We start from the raw sequence: 17,708 nt of genomic DNA, 5'->3' as shown, positions 1-17,708 counted from the left end.
GAGCGTGGATCATTAGATTCAAAGGAAGCAGGTAAGGAGTGCACTAAATTGTGCCTTAAACAACAAACCAAGGGCCTCAGCCTCCAGGGAGAGTGGCTGGAACAGGGGCTTGGGATACAGGAGTGGCTCCCAGGTGTGCCCTGGCCACTGGGCACTGCCACCTTGATGCACCTTGGTGACACCAGGTCATCGTGTGTCCCTTGCATCAGCTTCTGTGCTGTGGGGCATGGCAGGCACTGGACACAAAGCATGCTTGGAGGACCTGCAGATGTGCCCAGTTCCAGAGGAGACAGCTGAAGGCTTCCTGGATGGCCTGTCCTGGCACCTGTCACCTTCCAGGGCTGATATCTATTGTATGGAGCTGGTTCTTTGCCCCAGAGGGTGAAGGGATATACAAGGGAGAAATTCCTGAGTTGCTGAATTTTTAAAAATTAACTGTGCATGATTATACCCAAGGAAGTGGGGTGGAAGAAATACACTTCACATACAGCAGCTCTTTGCAGATGTGAGAAAATGTGGCATGGTTTGGACCTGTCTGGGAACAGTTGAGCTTAGGGAATTTGTGTATTTTAAAAATGAAGCTCATGTTTTTCTTGGACAAACTTTCAGGTCACTGTAACACAGAACTAAAGGTCACAATTCTTAAGAAGATTATGAAATGCCCCAGATGCTCAGCGTGATAGTCTAGACAAGGCAGCTGAGGGAGAGATGCTGAAGGAAGATCCTCGGATTGGTACAGGAAAGAAAAGCCCTCAGGATGGACAATTGCACACAGAGCTTCCCTTGGTGCTTCTGCCTGGACATTCCTGCAGAGACTGGTCCCAGCTGACTCCTGCTGAAGGATAAAACCCATGGTCACAGAGGAACCACTCCATTGGAACCCCATCTGGCTGATTCCTCCATTTCAGCTGAGGTGGAAATTTCACTGGATCTCACAGAGGCATGGACGGAGTGATAAGGAAAGTTCTCCAGCAGGCACCGCCCTCGCTGGGGGTATAAACCAACACATGCTTTACAATAAGCAAAACTGATCTGATCATTCCCATGAGAACCACAGAATCATAAAATCGTGCAGTGGTTTGGGTTGGAAGGAACCTTAAAGCCCATCCTGTTCCAGCCCCTGCCATGGGCAGGGACACCTCCCACTATCCCAGGCTGCTCCAAGCCCTGCCCAACCTGGCCTTGGAGACTTCCAGGGATCCAGGGGCAGCCACAGCTGCTCTGGGCACCCTGTGCCAAGGCCATATTATAAACCTGATATTAGTGCTGTGTAACTGATGAAAAGACATCCCCTGCTGTCCCAGGTTATCCATCGTTATCCCAGGTTTAGCCACATGAACCTGTTACTGAGCAGCACCGATCTGAACATGGCAGTTGTGAGGATTCTTCTCCCCTTAATTCCTTAATTAATAGTCTCTTTATTTTATCAAAGGCTTTATTATTGAAGATGTTCAGCATGTCCAGGGATTTCCCGTTCCTTTGGCAGCCTCTCAGATTTCACCCTGCCATCAATCCCATCACAATTTGTTTGCCATGGAAGGTGTTCCCCTGCTGGTTTAGTTGGCCTGGGATGTGGTTTCTTCCAGCAGCTCTTAAGAAAACCTTTGCACATCCTTTCTTTCATTTTTTTTTCCTTTTCTCCTTTTAGCTTTGGTTATTTGCAGCAGGCTCTGTGGCAGCTGTAAATGTTAGTTAAAGCCTTATTGATGCCCGGTGTTTTCCAGCCGCCTGGTTCAGCAGTTTATTTGGGTCTCCGGTGATGTTTAGAGATGCATTTCCTCTCATCTCTCCCAGCTATATTTTACTGTTTGCTCATTTGTTTGATGACAGTTTGCTGCTGGGTTTTGGAAGAGCTTTGCAGTGCATTATCTTGTGAGTTAATCCTGACCTGCTTCCTTGGCTCCAGCAGCTGCCCTGGCACGTCCTGAGCCGGACGCTGCCGCTGTCAGGAATTTTCTGCCAGGTTTTTGCTGTCAATACTTTTAGCCATTGCTCTGTGTCATTCATGTCTGGATTAAGATCCCCTGTGGTATCCTGAGGGCAAGATGAGATGTGTCACTGCACAAGGGATCACTTGGTCCTGTTGGGGAAGTTCCTGAGGGTTGGAGAAGATCCAACCCACGGGGTTTGTCCGGGATGGTTCTTCCCTCGAATCCACATTCTGTGATTTTTGAGCTGTCCTAGGAGACTGCTTCACCTTTTCCAGGATGATTTTTAAGAGGATGTGCTGTTTAGGATCCCCACTTGAGTGTTATTTATTAGTTTTGTAGTGTCTTCCAGGCTGCTTTCTTTGGTGTAGTGTTGATTCCTTGGGGACAAAGGAAACAAAGGCAGGAAAGCGCTCGCAGGAGGGATAAAACATATCTGACTGATATCTTCTCTCTCTCTCTCTCCACGGTGTTTTTTCACAGATCAAAAATCAATTAAGGGCGAATTTCACTGGGAACTCTTTAAACAATGTGATATTTCATTAGAGATTATTGCAGGCTCTTTAACATTTGCAGTCCAGGTGTGAATTACAAAATTAGCCAGATTCCTTTAATGATTTCCTCCGAGGTAGCATTCCTCCGAGCACCCTGTGCCTGGAGCAAGCTGTGCAGCTGCTGTTGGAGCAGGGGTGTTTATTGCCTCCCCCCACATCCTGATGGAGACACGAGACTGAAGGAATGGCTTTGATTGTGACAGCAGCCTGGCTGGGCACAGGGCTGTGGCCTGGAAGATGGGAACTGAAGGAAATAAGAGAGGAATGTTGTAAGAGAGGTAGAGAGGCACTTTGAGATAAGCAGATTTGGTTTTTTTCCCAATCTCTTCTTGAGCTGTTACCAGCACAACCTTGTGCCTTTGTGAGACTTTCCTATGGCTTTCCATCTCCTTCCATTGTTCCTGGATCTGCCTGTGCTGCCATCTAAACCCCGTAACACCGAGACAGACGCACTCTGGAGGTGCCAGTGAGTTTTCACTGGCATCTGGATTCCTTGGGACACATCACTCCTTCCAAACCCTTCCCCTCCTGGAGGCACAAAGAGCTGAGCAGCGTGACTTCTCCTGCTCCAGTGCAATTCTGTCTCCATCATTAATCCTGCCTGGAACTTGCCCTTTTCAGTGCCCATTCCATCCCTCGTCCATCTTGCCTTATTCACAGCCTGGTTATTGATCCTTATTTGGGGCTCATCTGTCTTAGAGAGCTCAGGGAGCTGCCCCTGGGAGGGGGAGGAGTGCCTTTCATTGCCTTCAGGGTGCTGGGAGGGAAATAGGTGAGTTTTGGGATGCACCACTGCAGGTTTGATCCAGCGGTTGCATTTCCCGAGTGCCGACTGCTCTCCCCCCACCTGAGCACCTGCTTTTCTTGGAGGTGCTGCTTTTCCCTGTAAATTTTCCTTTCCTCTTCTCCTAAAACCATCACAGCTGCAACAGCCCCATTACAGCAGCTCAGCCTCTCCTCCCTCTCCCTTGCAGTCAGTAAGACCAGAATTAGTCCTCAGGGCCACCTCTAGAGCCACAAACATCTGTGTTTGTCCTCCTCTGCCCCTCTTTTCCCATTTCTTGTCTCCTCAGTTTTCCCTGCATTCTCCTCTCTCTGCACAGCTCTGCCCTGCCCCAGGAGAGCATGGAGGGTTCCTTTGCTCACTGCAGTGAGAGAAGGCAGCTGATAAAACCCCACCCTCTGCACAGACCCACTGACCATAATTGCTTTCCTGGAGAACAGGAGGGAGAGGCAAACAGTTCTGATACTTTCCTTGAATACTCCCTTGGGCCCTAATTATTTTCAGCTTAGGATATTTTCTGTGTCAGGGAAGACTCATCTGTCTAATAATCCTTGCTGGATTTCACTTCCAAGTACTTGCCCAGCCCTGCCTTGAGCCACATGTAAACTTTCCAACCCCCTTTCCTCATAACCATCTTCCCTGATTTGCCGTGGATCTCTTTGGTTGCTTCCCTCTAATGCTCCTTGTTCTGGGGCTGGGCAAGGTGGTTAAGGAGCAATTGTGTACCTGAAGGGAGGTTGTGGCAAGGTGAGGTCAGGCTCTGCTCCCAGGCAGTGACAGGAAAAGAGGAAATAGCCTTGAGCTGTGCCAGGTTGGACACCAGGAGGAATTTCTTCATGGAAAAGGTTGCTAAACACTGGAGGGGGCTGCCCAGGGAGATTTGGAGTTTCCATCCCTGGGGGTGTCCAAGGAACTCCTGGAGATGGCACCCACAGTTCTTGGCTGGGTGACAAGGTGGGGATCCATCACAGCTTGGACCCAATGGTCTTGGAGGACTTTTCCAGCCTCAGTGATCCTGGGATTCTGTGATCTTCTCCCACTCCTCCAGTGACTCAAGATTTTTGAATTCCCCTCACCTGCCTCTTTTCTAGGCTGCAGCACCCCAACCCACTGGGTTGCTTTTCATGGAAAAGCCATTCCAGACCTTACAAAGTCCTTGCTGTCCTTCCAGGAACCTTTCCTCCTGTATTCCTCCTGCTTTGCACTGCTGGAGCCATGCAGGGACACATCCACACTGCTCACCTGGAGAGTTTTGGGGTACTTTGTGTTGCTTGAATGAGCTGCATGTGTTGGAGGAGCTGGCCCTTACTTGTGAACGTTTTTATTACATGAACCTTTTCAGCAAAATGCCAGTTATTATGAATCCTGAAAGAGCACTCTCTGCAGCTCCCAATTACAATCCTGGCTGAGTCTGACTCAAATGGTGTTTACTATTTAGGCTGCATTTGAAAATGCATTTTGGGAGGTGTCTTTCATTTCATTTGTAGCAGCTAACATTATTCCTAATGCTGGAGGAAATTAAAAATGCTTCCTGCTTAGAAGCAATGAGTTGAAATGATAATGTGCAGTGTGCTTGTCCATGGCAGCATCACCAGAACGTCTGGATGTGGTGCCAGGTGCTGCTCTGTGAGTTCAGCTGTGCCCAGAATCACCTGGTGTATCCTTGGTGGCCCTTGAGATAGGAGAGCTGAGAGCCCAAGCTGGGTCTGCTCTGGGGAATCTGCTGAAGCTGCTCCATGCATCCTATGTTTACACAGATAATTTAGTTCAGATGAGCTGACGAGGGCAGAGCTGTGTCCAGTTCTGGGCCCCTCATGACAAGAAGGACATTGAGAGGCTGGAGCATTTCCAGGGAAGGGAACAGAGCTGGGGAAGGGGCTGGAGCACCAGGAGAGGCTGAGGGAGCTGGGAAAGGGGCTCAGCCTGGAGAAAAGGAGGCTCAGGGGGGAGCTTCTGGTTCTGCACAGCTCCCTGACAGGAGGGGACAGCCAGGGAGTGGTCAGGCTCTGTTCCCAGGGAACATGGACGGGACGGGAGGAAACAGCCTCAAGCTGTGCCAGGGGAGGCTCAGGTTGGACATGAGGAGGAATTTCTTCACTGTAAGGGTGGGCAGGCCTTGGCAGGGGCTGCCCAGGGAGGTTTGGAGCCCCCATCCCTGGAGGTGTCCAAGGAATGCCTGGACACAGCACTCAGTGCTGTGGGCTGGTGACAAGGTGGGGATCAGGCACAGGTTGGACTTGACAGTCTTGTAGGGCTTTTCCAGCCTTAATCATTTCATGATGTGCCATTTATTCTCTTTGCCTCTTGGAAGTCAAACAAAGTGCAAAGGTAAAGGCTCAGGAGGATTTGGTTTTGGGAGCTGTGGTTTCATGACCTGGGAATCTGTGGTTAATCCTGTCACGAGCACTGGCTTCAGATCAGCTGCTGGAATGTTGTCCCTCCTCTGCTGAATTATCCAGATCTCCTAGAACAGTTTATATTTGCTGAGAAAGAGGAAAAGCCCAACAAAAAACCTGTCCTGACGTGGTCTGAGCAGATCTGGGCCAGCAGTGAGAGCTGGGCTGTGCCTTGTGTGCCATACAAGGGGCACTGGGACAGAATTGACAATTCCATCCAGGATGCCTGTGAGTGCTTCCCTGTGCCTGTGTTTGTGTTTTCACCTTCCTGACGGGAACGTGCACAAGTAGATAAAAACCCGCTCTAGTGGATTCCAGCATTAAGTCAAGAGACTATTGGATTTTTTCAAGGGCTCACACAACTCTCTTAAAAAGCAGGTTGTTATGTGTTAGTTTGGAGCCCTTTTGTTCAGCCTCAGGTGTTTTTATTCCTTCAGGGTATTTACTGAAAGGACAAGAAGAAAATGACTCAAGGTGGCATAATGCAAAAAATTCCATGTTCAGCACAAGAGTGCTACATTTTGGCTTTTCCTCCAGCAGGAGTGGGATACCTTGCCCCTCTTTTGAGTCAAGTGTCAGATTAGAAGAGTAGAAAGTGGAAGAATAACCCCTCCAAATCAAAATCACACTGAAAGTAAACACTGCAGAGCACAATTGTCCTCCTCTGTGTGAGGGAGAGGTGGTAAGAGAAGGTACCATGTGTGACATGTGCTAGTGATGCTCTCATGGCATCAGTGAGGATGAAGAGACACAGAAACATGAGAAGAACTTTAAATAATTACTGTAAATGAATACTGTAAATGAAATTAATCCGTTTCACTTCTACCTATTTATGCAGCAACAGTATTTTATCCTTTTCCCTTCCCTTTTTCTCTTTTTTCTCTTTTTTCTCTTTTTTCTCTTTTTTCTCTTTTTTTCTCTCTTTTCTCTTTTTTCTCTTTTTTTCTCTCTTTTTCTCTTTTTTCTCTTTTTTTCTCTCTTTTCTCTTTTTTTCTCTTTTTTTCTCTCTTTTTCTCTTTTTTCTCTTTTTTTTCTCTTTTTTTTTTTTCTTTTTTCTTTTTCTTTTTCTAAGGTGCATATTTTGAAGGGGTCTAATAAAGGATTTTAATGGGTCTCTGGGAAATATTCCTAACTTGGTTTGTAATTCTGAATCCTGAAAGTTGATTGGCTGGGAAACTCCATAAACCCTTATATTTATTTGAAAACTATCCTGGAGCCTTGCCTTGGTGTGGATGATGCATTTAAGGGGAGGCAGCACAAGAAGAGCTGACCTCGTGTTTTGCACAATGGATTTTGCAGGCAGAGGTTTAATAAGGGGTATTCAATATTTTCTATTTGAGGTACTGTTATCCATATGCCACTTTTGAAAACGTGCATCTTCCTGCAAACATCTCGCTGTGCTTGTAGGCTTGTCTTGAGGTTTGATTTTTGCCTGGAAAGGGAAGGCAGAGTTAAGGTTGTTTATGATGTTTAGCTCTGCAGTATCTCATTCATTGCCTTGACTTGTTCAGCAGGTTTTCAGCACCACCTCATTACTGAATCTTCTGCTTTCCTACGTGTACTGCTCTTCCAAGGGTCTCTTTTAGGCAGGTAAAGGCATTTCTTGTGCATTCATCTGAGCACTGACAGGCTGGGAGAACTGGGGGTGCTCAGCCTGGGGAAGAGAAGGCTCCAAGGAAAACTGAGAGACCATTCCAGTGTCTAAAGGGATTCCAAGAGAGCTGGAGAGGGACTTTGGACGAGGGTCTGGAGTGACAGGACAAGGGGGAATGGCTTTCACAGAGTAGGTTTAGATGGGATATTGGGAAGGAATTGTTCCCTGTGAGGGTGGCAGGCCCTGGCACAGGGTGCCCAGAGAAGCTGTGGCTGCCCCTGGATCCCTGGAATTGTCCCAGGTTGGACAGGGTTTGGAGCAGCCTGGGGTAGTGGGATATGTCCCTGCCCATGGCAGGGACTGGAATGGGATGAGTGTAGGGTCCCTTCCAGCCCAAGCCATTCTGGGATTCCATGTGCTCTGCTCCTTTTCACCCCAAAGCAGCCAACACAATAAAGCTCTCCTGAGTGCAGCCATTTGTGGTAAAAAAATGTGGTAAAAAAAAATTAGTCCTCAGGGCCACCTCTAGAGCCACGTACATCTGTGTTTGTCCTGCTCTGCCCCACTTTTCCCATTTCTTGTCCCCTCAGTTTTCCCTGCATTCTCCTCTCTCTGCACAGCTCTGCCCTGCCCCAGGAGAGCGTGGAGGGTTCCTTTGCTCACTGCAGTGAGCAAACAGAGCACTTGTGGATGTGATTAAAAACATTTCATCAGATACTGCACCATCCTAGTCCTGACCTCCAGACTTGGAGAGGGGAGAGCCTTGGTCTGGTGCTCCCCATGATGGGCTCAGCAATGGGATGTGCAGCCAGCACCAGCATCCAGGATCTGGAATGCCCTGCTCAGTCCTCAGGGATGCCATTTGCTCCTCTCTTCAGGCCTTGCTTCCCTCCTGCTTGTTTAAATGTGGATAAACTCCCTGGTACAGTGGGTATTTGTTGTTGGACTTAGCCAAATCTCTGGCAAAGCTCGGGGTGAAGGCAGGAGCAGCTGGTGAGTTGTTCCCCTGATGGATTCACTCAGCCCCCCCTGCCTTGTGCTCTTGTGCCCACTCACCTCTTTATTTTCCTTCCTCTCCCTTCACTGCCATTCCTTTGCTGTCTTTATTCCCTTTCCTTTTACCTTCTCTGACCCTGGCACCTGCCACCCCGATTGTGGAGCCACAGTGGGAAGTGCCCCTGCCCAAACACTGGGGACATTTGGTACAGGGTAGGAGAGATGCAGCCAACAAAATACAGGTTATTTTTTATTCCAGGCTTTTGATCCAACCTGGATGCCTGTCAGCTAGGACCTTCTGCTCCTCCTTCCCTTCCTTTAGGTGAAGGGCACAAATGAGGCTCTGGAGAATATTTTTGGCTTGTCTGGATGTTGTGGGGAGATCCTTGGAGCAATCGTGGCTTGTGTGAACCCTGCCCTCTCTGTGCAGGACCTGAGCAACACGGGCTGAGAGGGAAGGGCTGCAGCAGGAGCCTTCTGGGGTGGGGTGCTGCATATTCACACTGATATTCACACCCACTTTTCTCAGCTCTGGTCATGTGAACACATTAAATACGAACACAGGCGCCTTTCTAAGAGGTTTCAGCACCTCAGGCTTTTGCCAGCCATGCAGGTGAGTGAAAGCTTCCCTCCCTCCCTCCCTGGCTCTCTGTGGGACCAGCTCCCTGTTGCTGGGGCTGCAGCCAGCCCCTCGCTAATTGGGGCTGTCATCAAAAGGAAGGAGCTCCCAGGCGAGAGGGGTTCAGGCGGGGCTGGGGGGCACAGCTGCCCCTTCCCTTTTGTCCTCCTTCCCCCCCGCCTTTCCTTTTGCTTCTCCCCCGTCTGCTTCTTTTCCCTTCGGAAAGAAATGCTTTGTTTTGAGGCTGTGAATGCAAACGTGCTCCCCCGAGCAGGAGAGCTGTCTCCAGCCTCTGGAGAGGCACATGGGCAGGGCTGGAGGGGACAGTGTGACACTGGGGCTGGGAACGGGGGGCAAGGAGGATGTTCCTCAGCATGGAGCATCTCCTCTCCACAGCCAGCCCTCCAGGAAAGGCTGGAAACCTGCTGCAATTCCCGACTCCTCCAGTCTCTGCCTCAGCATCCCTTCACAAAATCTCTGATTCCTCATTTGAAGATGGTCACTGGTGCTATGCCCAAACCAGGACGGGCTGCTTTAATTTGGCCACTGCCTGGGTCCCCAGAGGCATCAAACCTGTGCATTGATCGTTTGTATCATTTTGGGAAGTTTTTAACACTGGGCTGGGCTTTGCTGGTGCCCTGGAGTGCTCCCTTCTGAACACAGTCCAAATGGAATTACATTCTCAGAGCATCCCCAGTTATGGTAGCACTCCTAACATTCCCTGCTTCTCCTTATTCCAGGGCTGTAGTAATTGTTGAGATGATGGGATTCTGTGTCCTGCCACAGAGCAAACCCTTTCCAGACCTGTGTCCTCAAAGCTTGTCTGGGACATAGGAAATATCCACTCCCTGATGGTCTTGAGGGGTTGAACTGGATAAAAACTCACCACAGATTTCAGATTTTGGGCTCCAACTCTCATATCTCTACTGAGATACCCTCCACACCTTTTAGGTACCAAAGTCATCGGATCTATGCAGATTTTTGCAATGTACATGCAGCCACATCACTAGCTCAGGACTCCAGGTCACACAGCTCCAGCTCTGCCCAGAGAGAAGTTGTTCCCTATTCCTAATGTCACCTGCCAGTTTGCTTCCAGAGCTCCTGGGGACCAAATGTGGTTTCCTGTGCATCCAGCCCGGCACAAAAAGCCGAGGGAGGAAGAGGAAAGAGGGCTGACATATGGAGAGATGGCTCTGAGGTGTGAGAGAACCAGCAATTCCTTGTTGATCAGCTGCAAAGGTGTTTGGAAGCAGATTTTGGCCGGGGGGCTCTGCTGCAGGGCAGGTGCTGAGTGAGCGCTTGTGCCAGGAAAATGGGATTTGCTTAGGGAGGAAGACAAGGGCAGATCCCCCCCCCAGCTTTCAGGAAAAGGGCAGGATTTCACTCAGCCCGGTGCTGACAGCTGTGTTATTAAGGGAGAGAGTGAGAGGGGGTGAGGGAAGCCTGGGCTCTCCCTGCCCCCAGGGCCAGGCTGTGGTGAAGAGCACAGCAGCAGCTCAGAGCTGTAAGGCTGAGCTTATTCAGGGCATTTAACCCCTCACTGCACCAAATTTACTGAGGGCTGGACTGGGGCAAACTGGGGCAGTGCTGCCCACCATTGGAAACCACCTCGCAGTTCCACAGGGACGCACAGAAAAGCTTTTCCCAGCCCAGGGCTGTTCCTTCCAGCAGGCAAAATTCATGGCTGGGGAGGTCAGGGAGCCAAATGCCACCAATGGGCTGCATAAAGGGCTGGCTGATTTTATGGCCAATAATAACATTTGTAGTTATACAAGCCATGCTAAGATAGGGCTAATCAATTCTCATGCTGCAGGTCAGCAGCTGATTGCTGCAGGGGTCAGCAAGGAATTATTTCCTTGCCATTTACAGCTTTATTTAATTGGCCAGATGCATTAAGGGGCTTTTAATTATTTTTTTTTCTCTTCTATCCTCTGAAGCATATGGAATTAACCACTTCCAGGGACAAGGCTCTGCACTGGTAGGGCACCACTGCCTTGTCTGGGAGGGCAAATCACGATCCCTTTTAAGGCTGGGATTTTGCTGGAAGTTATCAGGGTAGGTTTCATTCCAGGAGGGGATATTTCAGCAGTGCTTCCTGGTAACTCAGAGGAAAATTCATTTGGCTCTTCAAAGCCAGTCCTGTGAGCAGGATCTGCTCTGAGTTTGAGGCCAGAGCAGGATGGGAATTTTCCACTGCTGTGCTCCTTACACAGGCATAACAATTTCTGTAATTGTTGATTTTAGCTTCACTTTCAAAACCACAACAAAACCACTGGGAAAAATCCAAATTGAAGAGCTTTGTTTTGAGCTGAATTCTTCGCTTTAAATGAAACCTGCAGTTAGGAGCCAATGCAGCACTGGAGGGTTTCTGCCAGGGCTGGTTTTAGGGAAAAGCCTGGGGATGCTCTGTGCCCTGGCATGGACTGTCCCCTTTGCAGAGATTTGTCCAGAAGCACCATTCCCTTTCATCAGGAAAGAACAGATTCCACCCATTTCAGTGAAAAATGCCTCTTCCTCTTCAGAGAAAGCCTGCAAAAGAATTTTTCATTTCAGCTGCTTTCCCCTGAAAACCTGCTTTTTCCAGGGAGGATTTTTAAAAATTAATTTTCTCATTTGATTAAATTAAAAAAAAAAAAAAAAAAAGAAAAAGGCAGCAAATTTGGGCTGTTTAAAATATTCTTTTCAAATTAGAAGCCCCAGTTGCTGTGTGGGACTTTCTGAGGAGCTGAAATTTGCCTGGTTTGGATTGGAGCATCATAATCCTTGGATCAGGTTTCTTCTCTACTGGATTTGTTTGTTTGTTTGTTTTATTTTTTGTTTGATTTTTGTTTGTTTGGTTTTTACTCTGTTTTACAAATTTTAGGATTTCCTGACTTTTTGTCTGACTTTTGAGAAGGAAAGACATAAAAGCTCTCCCCCACTCTTGCAGAGCAGCAATTCTATTTTCAATTTAGTCCCTCTTTTAACTGGACACATTTATTAGGAAGGAAAGGTCTGATAGGAAAGAGGCTGGCCCTGCTGTGTGAGCCCAATCCTACATTATTTTCTGCAGTGTCCCTGATTTTTAGCCACTTTTCCACTCTTTCTGCCTTCTCAAGGCTCTCTGCATGTCCAGAAGGATTGTCCCTCTCCTGCTCTCAAGATGGGTGATGGTGGGAAAGGCAACCTCACCCCCTGCTCAAGCAAGCTGATGCTGGAGTAGCCATGAGGTGCCTAATGAGGTGGTTAGGATGATTAGGGTAATGAGGCAGTGATGTGAGACCCTCTGTTATCCCACTGGGACTTCCACCAAGGCACAGGAGACTGGAGGATGTATCCAGGTAGGAAAGGGCAGGGTGGGAGCCCAGGCTGTGGTGCTGAGGAAGGAAGGTCTTTCCTGGACCAGGGTTTGGGATCCTCTCCAGCCTGTGCCACCTTGTGCAGTCATTGCTTTCATTCTGGCTGCAGTGAAAGAAAATCAGTTTATTCCTGCTCCTTCAAATCCTGCCCTGAGAGCGAGGACTGGGGTCTTGTGGGGAGTCAGACCCTTCCTGCAAGCTGGTCTGGGTGAGGAGTCTCCATCTCACATCTGCAATGTGGAAAAATCCATACCCAGGGATGAAAAAGTCCAATGAACCCTGGACAAACTTCCACACTGAGGGCAAAATTGATGTTTATTGCACTTTGCTGGCTCTGCCCAGGGTTTGACTTTGGCCAGGATGGAAAGGGTTGCAGGCAGCTCGAAGCAGACAAGATTTTAATGGGCAGGAGAGCATTCCAAGGGCATTGTCCTGGCCGAAGGCAGGGCCCCGCTGGGCTGCTCCGCTCCAGCGCCTCGCAGGGAGACGTGTCCTTCTGTCCTGGCTCCTGTCCCCACATGTCCCAGCACATCAGGACTCTTGGGCACTTATTGTCACTTTTTATCTCTGAGGGGGGCTGCTCCTTCCCCCCACGCTCCCAGCAGGCGTTGGAAGCAGAATTCCTGGGAAGCAGTCACACTCCCAAGGTCGAGCTGTCACCCCGTGGTTGGCAGAGCTGCTGGGCTGTGTCTCCATCCTCAGCAGTCACACCTTTCCTTTTTACCTCTGAAGAGACAGCAATAAATTAACTGAAGATTATTTATTAGATTAATTGTAAAACTTCTGTGGATCGCCGCCTTCTAGATCCCAGTCTATAATCATTTGCCTTCCATGACGAATTAGATGGGGCCAGTTAAGGTTTTATCCTTTTTCAATATCTAGAAATCATTATTGTCATTGCTTGAACACAAACTGGGCAGAGTGGGGTTCACCTGCTAAAACCCAGACTTATGAAGAATGCCCCAGGAAAATGGTTAATTAATTCCTCCAGTTGTGCTTTGCTGAGCACAAGGGGCTTTAGGGCTGCATTTATTTGCTCTCTGGCCAAAACCTCCTGCAGAAGCTTTGCTGAAACTGTGGGTGGGGGGAGTTTAGCTGGGTTTCATCAGTACCCCCAGCTCTGCCCTGATTTTGAACTGAATATTCAAGTTAGAGCTGAGTTCATTAGAGGTGGCTAAATGGGGGAGGAGAGAGAGAGATTCAAACCTGTTCTCCCAGCTGGAGAAAAAAAAATCTGAAACTTTAAAAATTCAAGTCAGTTCTTCATTTTGATGCTGCATAACTGTCTGTGTGGATGGGAGAAGCAACAGGACTGTAATTGCAGACAAAATCTCTATTTCCTCTAATTGTTCCCGTAACTTGATTTACTTTGGAAATATTCGGTGGATGCTTTCCTTATTTACTGTCTCTCCTCACTGCTATCACTTTCTCTTCCTTGACTGATGAAGCACATTCATAATTTTTCTCCATTTAGTGTGGACAGATCCAGTTGGGCTCAGCAGCAGCTTGAGCAGATAAGGAGCTTCTGGCAAAATGGTTAATATCAATCTAGAACAGAATGGGTGATTTATGGGGGAGAGGCCGTGTGAAACCAAAGACACACCAGATGAATCTGGGATTTCAAGAGCACAGAGGAAAATCTGAGGATGGTGAATTTTCCTGTCTTCTGTAGATAGGAAAAGGAAGATGATGGGAGAAGCCAGTGGGAGCATGTCTTTCCTTAGGTCTTTAGACCTTTTCTTAGGGTCTTTGGACCGTCAAGGCTCTGGTGAAATACCTCCAGAAGAATGTCCAAGTGGATTAAGGGCTTCACTTGGTCATCCAGGCTTAACTAAGATGGCAAGTGGGGTACAGCATTACGCCCAGCACTCCAGTGGACACACGTGCACATGTTTGATCCATACCTGTGGGGATGGGAGGGAATACAGACTGATTTCCATGGCTCCTGAGAGGATGCTGCTGCATGGCTCTCCTCAGCATCCCTTTTCCTGCCTTCTATGCTGTTGGTTTTCTGCACACCTCAGGATCTTCAAGATTGGAGTCATTCCTCCCACTTCCTGCTTTTGGAGGTAGGCACAAAGCTTTGCTGGCTTTCCACTCAGGTGTGTTCCTTGCTCAGCTGGTTCTTCTCTTCTTTCCCACCTATTTTCTTAGGACTTCCCATGGAGCTTGGGCACCTGGGCTCAGCTAAAGCTCAGAGCTCCTGTCCTCCCCTGCCCACATGTGCTGAAGAGGACAGGAGGCTTTAACAGCTGCTTTAATTTCCTCAGGTCTCCCTTCAGCTGCTGCCTCACAGCTCCAAGGACTCCCACCTCAATCCAAACTAACCAGTTTTTGGCCACAACTCCAAATCCATTCTGGATCTCATTTCCCATGTGCTCTGTGTAATGTTTTGTCTCTGGACAATTTTTCCTTTTAATTTTGCAGTGAAAATTACCTAAGCTGGCTGAAAGAAGCGTTTCAGAGCTGACTTGTTGATTGCAAGCCAGAGCTGAGGGCTGCCTTATAGAGATGTTTTCTTCGGGAATAATCAGCCCGAAGCTGGTCTCGGAGGAGGGTCGCAGATGAGAGCTATCAACAGAGGGGTTTATGGAACACAAGGCTTGCACTTCAATTTCAATGCAGATAAAATCTGCCAAGTGAAGTGGATCCTTCCCTTGTCACTTCTGCAGAGAGAGATTTTATTAACACCAATTGCATGGAAACAGGGGGCAGCCACGGAGCCCCCATGGAGATAAAAAGACATTAATGCACTTAGGCTGTGACAGTAGAGAGCAGCTGGGTTTGGTTTATGTTCCTCTGGACTCCAGGGGGACTTCTGCATGAGCAGGGCGGGACTTTGGGGCCGAGTTCAATGTCTGATCCCTCCAGCAGAAATACCGGGTGGAAAGGCTGGGAAGGAGCAGGAGCGGGAACTGCAGAGTGTGGGTGGCAACGTCTCGAGTGGCCCCAGCTCTGTGGCACTGTGGGTCAGGTGTAAGACCTCAGGATCACTGGAAATGGGACATTGATTCTGAGGATGGACAGGTGGTCATGGGAAAATCCTGCTTGGATGCTGTGGTGGCTGGGTGCTGGCATCCCAAAGCCTTGGGAGCACGTGTGGGGTTGTTCCTACTGCTCATCTGCCAGAGCTCCAGTCACGGTCACAGGTTCTGTATCCTGGTTTTCTCTTTCCAGAAGAGTCATTTTTGCTTTCTCATATTGCTGTTGGATGTGGAGCTGAGCTTTAGCCTGCCCCACACAATGGATATGGGAAGCTTTGGGAAAGGATTGTCCTTGATGTGGGACACACATCTGCATCCCACTCCAGAGTCCTGCACCCATTGTAGTTTCTCATACAGGATCCCTGAGCAGGAGAAGGGCTGTGGCCTGCTTCCAAATCCTGTGCCCTGGTCCTCCACAGAGGCTGGTTTTGCCAAGGCTTCCCATTGCCAGCTCAATCCCAAGCTCCCCTCATTCCGTGGGCCACGGTTATTGGAAAGGCCAGGAATTTAAAGCCCCGCTGCACACGCTGCTCCTGCCCAACACAGCTGGCTCCAGGGATGGATGGATGGATGGATGATGGATGGATGGATGGATGGATGGATGGATGGATGGATGATGGATGGATGGATGGATGGATGGATGGATGGATGGATGGATGGATGGATCTCCCAGTCCTGGTCAGGAATTGGACAACACCCCCTGACTGGCTGCCCGATGGATCAGCACATCTCCTTCAATCAAACAGACTATCCTGATGAGCCTGCAGCCAGTTCCCTGCATTTTGGAGCTCCTGGATCCTGCTGATGGGGGTGGGAGGCACTGCTGGAAATGCTTTCTCCTTCTTGGTCGTCTAATTTGGAACTTTACAATAAATAGGCTGCTCGACATTTTTTGATGTAAAGGTCAACATCGTCTGGTAGACTCAAGGATTTTAAGATAAGTGGAGGAAATGGCATGGGTAGGCTGATTTGATAATGATCCTAATCCTGTGTCTGATCTCTGATAATGATGGTAACCCCATCAATTTATGCTCATATCACTGCAAATGGGGCTTGGATCATTTTGGGCAGAACTGATGCCTCTTAGCACAGAGTGGCTTTGCTGGAGACTTTAACTTGTGCAAGAGCTGCCACACTGAATGCAGAAAAGGAAGGTTAAATTGTTTTTAGGAAAAAAAAAAAAATCAATCAGAGCAAGTGTTTTTGGCTAAATAAGGTCTCAGCCTCCTGAGTCAGCTTTCCCAAAGCTGTTGGTGTTTGCTGATGAATTATTGTGGTGATGAGCACACAGCTGACACACCAGACAAAGTTCAGTTACGGGTGGAGACTCATTTCAGAAAACACCTTTAAATTCCACAAATCCTTTTACTCAGACAGACCAGGACAAGGACTGCCCTTTTTTGTTTGATGCTACTGAGGAAGCTGTGAGGCTGGGGAAGCTCTGTGCTTTGGGAATGGTGAGAAGTGGTTTAGCACTTTAGGGATGGATTCCCTCCATCCTTCCAGGCTGTGGGGAACAGATATTGAAGCATTGTTCATGCTGACGTGTTGGAGGTGTTTTCTGGCCATTGTGTGGCTTTTTAGAAGTGCTGAAGGGAGATCAGAAGGAAGTTTAGGAGGAAGTTCTGCCTCTGTACACCCTGGCAGTGCTATGTCAGCAATCTGCTGCACAGCACACACAGGGCTGATGTCCAGAGAGAAATACAGATCCACAGTACCCTTGGAATTCCTTGGAGGACTCTCCCAGCAGAGCTCTGCATTACCCAAGGATGTCTGGAGAGATTAGAGCTGCCAGGGCCTGATTTCCAGTGTGCACTTTTGCTTTGCTCTCTCTTGTGAATGATACTTAAAATTTTCCCAAGTTAGGCATAAGTTAATTACATGGTCCTTTTTCCTAAAGGACCCCAATGCCTGGATTATATTTTGCTCCCAGATTTCTGGTTTCTAATCTGATATATGGCACCAATTCTCAGGGAGCCACAGTGAACTTACATTTCTCCTGTCCCCTTGAAATGCCTGGTTGTTTTTTGACTCCAGAGCTCGCTGTGTGACATTCACCTAACAAGGCTCTCCTGGGGCTGCTTTCCCCTCGGCACAATTTGTATCTGGGGGTTGTCACATGCCTCCCACGGTCCCACAGCCTTTTTCTCTTTGGTCTCTGATCTCTGGCAGGCCTGTGCTGAGAGCTGATTGCCATCTTTCCTCAGGTGGATCACTTATTGCTCTGTAACTGGCTCAAGCCAAGGGGCTGGAGATATTGGATTTCTTTGATAAGGTGCCAAAGTGACACACTGATATCTGAGCCAAACCACTGAGTAAATGATTTTCCCATCTCTGACCATGGTAGACTCCCAAATCCCAGCAGAAGGAACTTCTATTACTCAGCCATTTGCTAGCAGGAATTATCTGGCCTAGCCGGAGATAGTTTGTGCTCTCTGTGTTTGTTGGGCTCCTGCTATTGCTCGCTCCCGGCAGAGAGAGGCATAAAACTCCTTCCAGGTGACATTTACAGGAA

The sequence above is a fragment of the Poecile atricapillus genome, chromosome 8 (assembly GCF_030490865.1).
Source record: "Poecile atricapillus isolate bPoeAtr1 chromosome 8, bPoeAtr1.hap1, whole genome shotgun sequence".
Lineage (NCBI taxonomy): Eukaryota > Metazoa > Chordata > Aves > Passeriformes > Paridae > Poecile > Poecile atricapillus.
The sequence above is the reverse complement of the archived record's forward strand: the minus strand, read 5'-3'. Positions refer to the sequence as shown.